We start from the raw sequence: 7206 nt of genomic DNA on the forward strand, positions 1-7206 counted from the left end.
ACACAATATAATTTCGCATGATACGATATCATGCGATGTCATACTGTATCACATGACAAAAAGTCGCTTCTTTTTTTATAAAAATATTTCTTAATCTGCTACCAAGTTACCAAAGCACATATAAAAAATACATTCCAATTAACACATGACCTCATGTCATATAATGCCATATCATGGCCAAATCAGAACGCCATCACCGTCTTCGTTACATTAAGTGTAATTTATTTCAATAAAACTCAACTTAAACTATGCCAAAAACAGGAGATTTTAAATTTGTTTAACCATCTTCAGAATATTTTCAAACTAAAATTGTCTAAAATCACGCGCGGCAACCCTTGTACAACACCCCAATAATATTCTAAATATTCAAATTTAAATTTTCGTTTGAAATACATATTTTAATATTTTAGATAGCTTGCGAATAATTAATTTAAATTTGACTTTTCAAACAGGTGGCAGCCCTTTTCAAAATATTTTCTGAGCCCCTTTAAAGTAAGGATTATAAAATTATTTCTCGTTCAAAAATTTCTGCCAAAAAAATTTAATTTTTCATGATGTCATAGCTTCCGTCTTAAGTTGACTGATCACATGATTAATCACGTTTAACTTGTTTTGCCAATTACTTTTATATCTACACATAAAATATGTACAAATATCAGTTAGTAAAAAATTGTATAAACCATTTGCTACGAAAAATCGCAATCATTGAATGTTTCTGGTTTATAATTTTTTTAGCCAGGATATTCCAGCAAACGAAGTCACTGTTCATCACCACTGCGAGTAACAATGTTGCCGCACCGCGGCATGTCCAGAGTCACAATGCGAGTCATATTAATAGCATTCGTTGCGCTCATCAAGAAGCGACTAGCAACAGTATAAAACGAAACAAAAATAATAATAAGTTCCAATAAAAAACAAAAAATATAAATTTGCCAGCAGTGAAGCTCAAAAAAGGCGCAGGCAGAAAATAAGTCACCAAAAGAACACCAACGCGCGATATGCCACAGCGTGCATTGCATGTGCCTCACCACCATGGGCCAGCCATGGACCAAGAAGTACGTCACTGACTGCAACGAGGCGTAGGGTGCAATGCAGTGTGGGACATCAAACTTGTTTTTTTATAAGCTTTTTTTTTCTTCTACTGCCAACAACAGAGAACACTTGAGCGGCTCAAATGCGGTTTCCACCACCAAAACCAGATCTAAAGGTAAATTCAAAAAAAAAAAATTCTTCAACAGCCTTGGTGACGCGCTCTTTCGCCGCATACGCTCTCTTTGTTATAATAATTTGACGCTCTTTGGTACAAATATTTTCTCTTTTTAATTTTCTGCTTTGGAAAAAATAATAAAACTTTTTTGTGTTTGCACAAGGTTGGCAAAGCCACCAGCCTTTTGCCTAGCAATGTGGAGCCACACACCGCCTTTGTTTGTGTATCGCTTTTGGCTCCTCCAGGCATTTGCTTCTGTACTCCTGCATTGTTGTGGCTAACATTGCATTGTTGTCATCGGCGAGGTGTTGGAGCTCACGTGAGCGCATGTGTGGTGTGTTTTTCTCCATAAATGTATGTACTGTACATACCATATTTGGGTGAATTTCTCTGCTTGTGCTACTGCTACATTAACATGGCTCCACATTGGTACGCCTGCCTGGCGGTTAGCTGCTTGGCGCCTCTTCGGTGGGTTGCTCGCCTTCCTTCATCCATAATACATGCAAATAAGTATGTGTAAGTGCTTATGTTAAGTAGTATGTGTTGGCGTCTTGTTTGCCCGGTTGGTTCTGTTGTCGTTTGTTTGGTGGATTATTGTTCGTATGTTGGCTGTTGTTGTGGTGCTACTTCGATTGCCTTCTGCTTGCTACTTTGGCTTTGACTATGGCTGCGCCTGTGGCTCTGGCTGTTTCTGTTTTATGTTTTTAACTCCACTTATCCATTCGTTTGGGTTGTTGTACTCACACGTCTGGAGTGAGCGCTCATTACGTATCCAACATTGGTGGCGTACGTTTCGGTTTGGATAAATTCACGCGTGTCAGCGGTTCGATACGATTCGTTCATTCGTCGATTATTTAATGGAAAAATACTTTCTTGTGCGATATCGCATTTACGGTTGTTGATTTAAAAAACAAAATAAACTGATTTTCGTGCGTGCTCAATAGTAATTTGCGTGCGCTTTTTTTTATAAAGCGAATTCTGTGAAACATTGCGAGACTAATGTTTCAACTAAAACATATGAAAAGTGAATATTTTTCGAAGTGATTTCGAGTGGAGTGGGGTGTGAATATAAACGGGAAGAGCTTGCGTTTAAGTTGATTCCTTAAAAGAGTACTAAAAATCCGCGGATTTCCACTTACTGTGAATTTTTATAGGAAAAAGCTTTCATCTGCATAAAAAAATAGATTTTTAAAAATTAAAAATAAACAAATAAGCAAAAGTGACGTTTAAGATAACAAATTTACATATGCGTTTATGGCCAATTTATACAATAGTTGTGTCATTTATGCAATAATCGGTTGCATATTAAATTCAAATATCCAAAAATTCCAAGTGAATATGTACTAACGAGTTAACTGTTAAAAGTCAAACTAAACGGTACGGGCGTAATACTACAAAGCGGCACAAAAAAAATACATGGAAAATATCAGTGCTATTTGAAACATAAGGCTAAAAATAATGCAATCGATTTTACTTTTCAAGCCTCATGTTGATTTAATAAACCAATAACAAAACAATCCTATGAATCTGGCATTTCAAACATACACAATTACATACTAAAAAAAAGTTTTATTTGAGAAAAAAAAGTCGAAAAGATCACGTGTGCAAGAAAAAGTTTTATTGCGGGTTATTTTTACTAAAAAAAAAAAATATTAAAAAATAATCCGTAAAGTGACAAAAAACTTTTCTATACCAGTAAATCACAATCTACCAGAGGATACACAATGGAGTATAGAATCCACTCATAGGCAGCATGTCGCCATTTTGCGGATAGCATAACGTCAACTGGCTAACTGGCTGTAAGTAATAAATACTAGACAACAACAAAAACAAGATCCCAGCGTAAATAAGGAAAATGTTAAGAAAAAATTAATAAATTTAATACAATTGGGCGGTTCAGTATATGTTTATGTGTATACAGCAATGCATTTGCAACACTAATTGCAAAAAAAACCAGCTGATATATAATCAAAACAAATAAGCAAAAACAACCAACAACAAGGTTCACCCAGTAAAAAAAGATTAAAACGTAAAAATCCAAACAAAAAGTGGGCGGAGGAGGAGGTCACAAAAATTTTCGATTACATACATACTTACATAGGTATACAAAATTGGAGCAAATTAAAGCAAATGAAATTTGCTGCGATGGCTGCTTTTGCACTGGTATGGAGCGGCAATTGCTCTTCCAAAATTACTTACTAGCCGGTTTTTCGTTTATTTGGAATGGGTGCTTTTCTTCAGGGGTATAGAATTTTCTAGAGGGATAACTGTCAAGTCGAACACATGTGTTTGACATTTCTTATCAGTATACTTTGGCAAATTACCATGCAAAGCCTTATGTATATCGAAACAATCGTAGAAATCTATTTTCAAATCGTAGAAATCTATTTCCGAAATTCGAGCGCTTCCCACTAATAATTCGTGAGTTTTTGCCTTCCCACTTCAATACCAATTCGTCCCGAATTTTGTGCCTTTTTGAAGATAGTGTGCGTTATGCGGGTTCTAAAATAGAACTAAATGGGGTTTCTTCAAAACGAAAGTCCTTAATTTTTAGCGGATAGCATTAAGTAATTAAGAGCTAAAAATAGGAACTAAAAAAAAAAAAAACAATTTTCGCTGACCTCCAAGATTTTTAGAAAGCACTCTTATAACTAAAATCAATAACAGCGCTCTTACACGATATATATATGCTAATGCTACTTTTTGGTATCTACTCGTATGCACCATATATTAGAATGTATAAGATAGTAGCAAATACATATCGTGTAAGAACTCTTTCAGAAATTTCACATAAAATCAACAAGGAATCTCTATGGAATTTTTTTAGTTTTTCCGATTGATTTACCCCTTTGCCTAGACACTTTTCTTATAGACAATCTTCTTGTTCCTATAGGCCATATTTCTCTGTATGCCTTACTTTATTGGGACGAAATTTTGGTGACCTAAACGTATATCGATCAAGAGACGGGCCTGTAAATTGGCTACCTGCATCAATTGATAACGGAGTCAGTTAGACTACTTCTTGTCGGGATACGTCAAGACAATACTCTATGACGATAAACCACCTATGACCGACCAGCTGGAAACCAACATTCGGCGCGTGATTGCTGGAAAGGATTGTAGAAAATTGGACCTAGCGTGGTGGACATTAGCGCGAAATTGTATTCAAACACTAAATGCCATGAAATTTTCGAACTATCAGGTCTTAAGAAGCTAATGCCGGATTTCCACTGCGCATTGAATGAAACATTTTTTTATTTATGAAGTGGGGTATTAAAAAATATTCATGCCATTACTTTGTAAATATAAGTCAATAAATCCGTTTACACATGGCCCATTTTCAAATGACATAAATTTTTTCTAATTTCTATGCCTAGTGGAAATTCGGTATAAATCACATAAAAAGTCTCAAACTACATACTTTCCAAAAACAGTGCACATAAAATATTATAAAGTAAAACAAATCTCAACTTTCAAATGGCAAAACTATGTGAAAAATACGAAATTTAAAAAACTAAAAAAAAGCGTTTCAAGTGGAGGCGCCCTCATCAGATAGCCCTAAATGCACATGCACACGTACATACATGTGTATTTTGTCGAGTGCACCTAACATACTTACAAAGGATTTTAGCGAGCATACACTTTTCATATACATACCTACATACATATGTATGTATGTACTTTGTTGCAAGTACTTAAAGGCTTGCAACATGAGCACTTTAAAAACTATATATCATAAGTGTGTAATAAGAGTCGTTAAAATAGGCAAGTGCACCGCGCTGTACATACATATATGCATACGTCGAAAACACGCTCAAAGCCAGGCACATGTACACAGCCCCATAATGTTGCTGATAAACCGCTGGTGGGGTCATCACGAATAGCTGACCTGCATTAATGAGAGTGTGAGCATATGGCAGCATAAGTAGTCGGCGACCCAAAAACTCTTGCATATAGGTTGCATGCAACAGCCACTTGCAAGCAAACGTAAATACGGGAATGAAACAAATTTTAATTTTGCTTATTATGTTGGTATACAAATTTCTTGAGTCAAATTCATTGGTATTGGTGATGCAAAGAGAGTTGCTCCAAGCTCGAAAACAATTTAAGAAATTGGCAAAAACAAAGACAAATGACTACAAACCGTTTCGCTTTAATAACTGCTATAACTATGCTTACTCCTCTGTTTGCCAAAAAAAAGCCAAAAAAACAAAAAAAAACACGAAATAAAAATAATCAAAAAATTTCAGCAGCCATCCTCTGTAGTTGCAACATCTACCTAACTGCCCATTTGCGTTTAAAAAAAAAAAACTTGCATGCCACAAATTGCCATTTACTGTTACCAATTGACGAATTACTACACTTAACCATTTGCCCTGCATTGCTTTGGCACTTTTTGCGTCTGTCTAGCAACATATGTTTGCTGTGCTCTTGCACATAAACAGGCATAAATATGTCTGAACATATACACTGCCCGAATAAAGTATTGGCACAGCAAATTTTTCACAATATATGCAACAATTTTTGTTCTAATATTTTTCCGCCAATTATACTACAAAAAAAACATAAAAGTACAATAGTACAATTCTTACCCTTTGTGCAAAACTCGCGAAAATTCAGGAAATTTTCAACTTTTTAATCAGATTTTTTAGAATTTTTTAGAGTTTGCAGTTAACGCTGAATTTTGGCAATTTTTTTTCTCGCAGTATCTTCCATACACAATTTTTTTTTTCGAAAATACTTTGGAAAAAATGCAAAACACCTTCAACAAAAAAAATTCTCAAAAATCAATGCGAACCTGCATGCAAAAGTTGAAAATTTGCTGAAATTCGCGAGTTTTACACAAAGTTTAGGAATTGCATTTTTATGTTTTTTGTTGTAGAATGAACCATATTTTTATTGAAAATCGGCTGAAAAATATTAGGATAAAAACGGTTGCATATATTGTGAAAAATTTACTGTGCCAATACTTTGTTCCGGCAGTGTACCTATATGTATGCACATATTTGCATATGAAGGCATTTATGTTTGTTGTACATATGCTGTTGTCATTTTTGTCAATGACTGTTATTTAGGCCTTCCTCGCCCATTCCATTTCGTGTCGCTTTTTTGGGCTGACTTCTGCGCTTTGCATTCTTTCATCGATTTGCCGTGTTTCTTGCATTTTCACACGTTTACGTTGTCGTTTATTTCTTGCTATATTTTTTGCTTCATGGTTTTTTGACAATTACTTGTAGTTATTGACAAGAATCTGTTGGAAGCTGCATTTGGCATATTGCATAGCTTTTTTTTACGTTTTGCTTTGACTACTGTTTTCTGAAGTTTTAAATTTACTTTTACCGCTGGCTTAAACTTTCAATGTTTGCGTGTTGCTTATCATATCTTGGTTTTTTTTTGTATATCTTAAAAATACTCGTTAGTAATGAAGACCTATGACTTTCCAATTATGTAATGCTGCTTTCTTATTAAAACTGAAAAAGGAAAATTTTTGTATGAATGTGTAAATATACATTAATATGCAGGCATATATATCGTTACCTAAATATAAAAAGGCCCTAACTCATATAGTCACTGAAATACAAAAAAACCGTAACTAACAAAAGAATTGTATTGCTTAAAATGATGTGGGGACTTAGAATTCGATGAAATGCATCATAACACTATGCGACAGTCAAAATCGGGATGGGATGAAACCAACATGAAATGTTATATCGGTCAAAAACAAGTTACCCAGTTACAAGTAAACCATTAGTCCGATTTTGCTCAAACAAATTTAAAAAAATTAAAAATTACAATTCCTTTAATCTGTTCATATAACGTTTTTCTATATAATCAACAGTTTTGCCGGTAAAAATAAATGTATGAAGAAAAAAAATATTTTTTGCCTAAAATATTAAATTTTTTTAAAACTATTGATTATATAGAAAAACGCTATATGAACAGATTAAAGGAATTGTAATTTTTAATTTTTTTAAATTTGTTTGAGCAAAATCGGACTA

General features: G+C 34.2%; 1 long non-coding RNA gene across 1 annotated transcript in view; it reads left to right on the plus strand.

Moving 5' to 3' along the window:
• The first annotated feature begins 1949 nt into the window (after positions 1-1949).
• Positions 1950-7206, plus strand: part of LOC108372189 (uncharacterized) — a 21248-nt gene continuing 15991 nt past the window's right edge. The window contains exon 1 of the long non-coding RNA XR_001848821.1: positions 1950-3006. This is a non-coding gene — a long non-coding RNA (uncharacterized LOC108372189). The remainder of the gene's footprint in view (positions 3007-7206) is intronic.

This window comes from Rhagoletis zephyria, unplaced genomic scaffold (assembly GCF_001687245.7).
Source record: "Rhagoletis zephyria isolate East Lansing unplaced genomic scaffold, Rhagoletis_zephyria_1.1 Rzeph_scaffold_05519, whole genome shotgun sequence".
Classification (NCBI taxonomy): Eukaryota; Metazoa; Arthropoda; class Insecta; order Diptera; family Tephritidae; genus Rhagoletis; species Rhagoletis zephyria.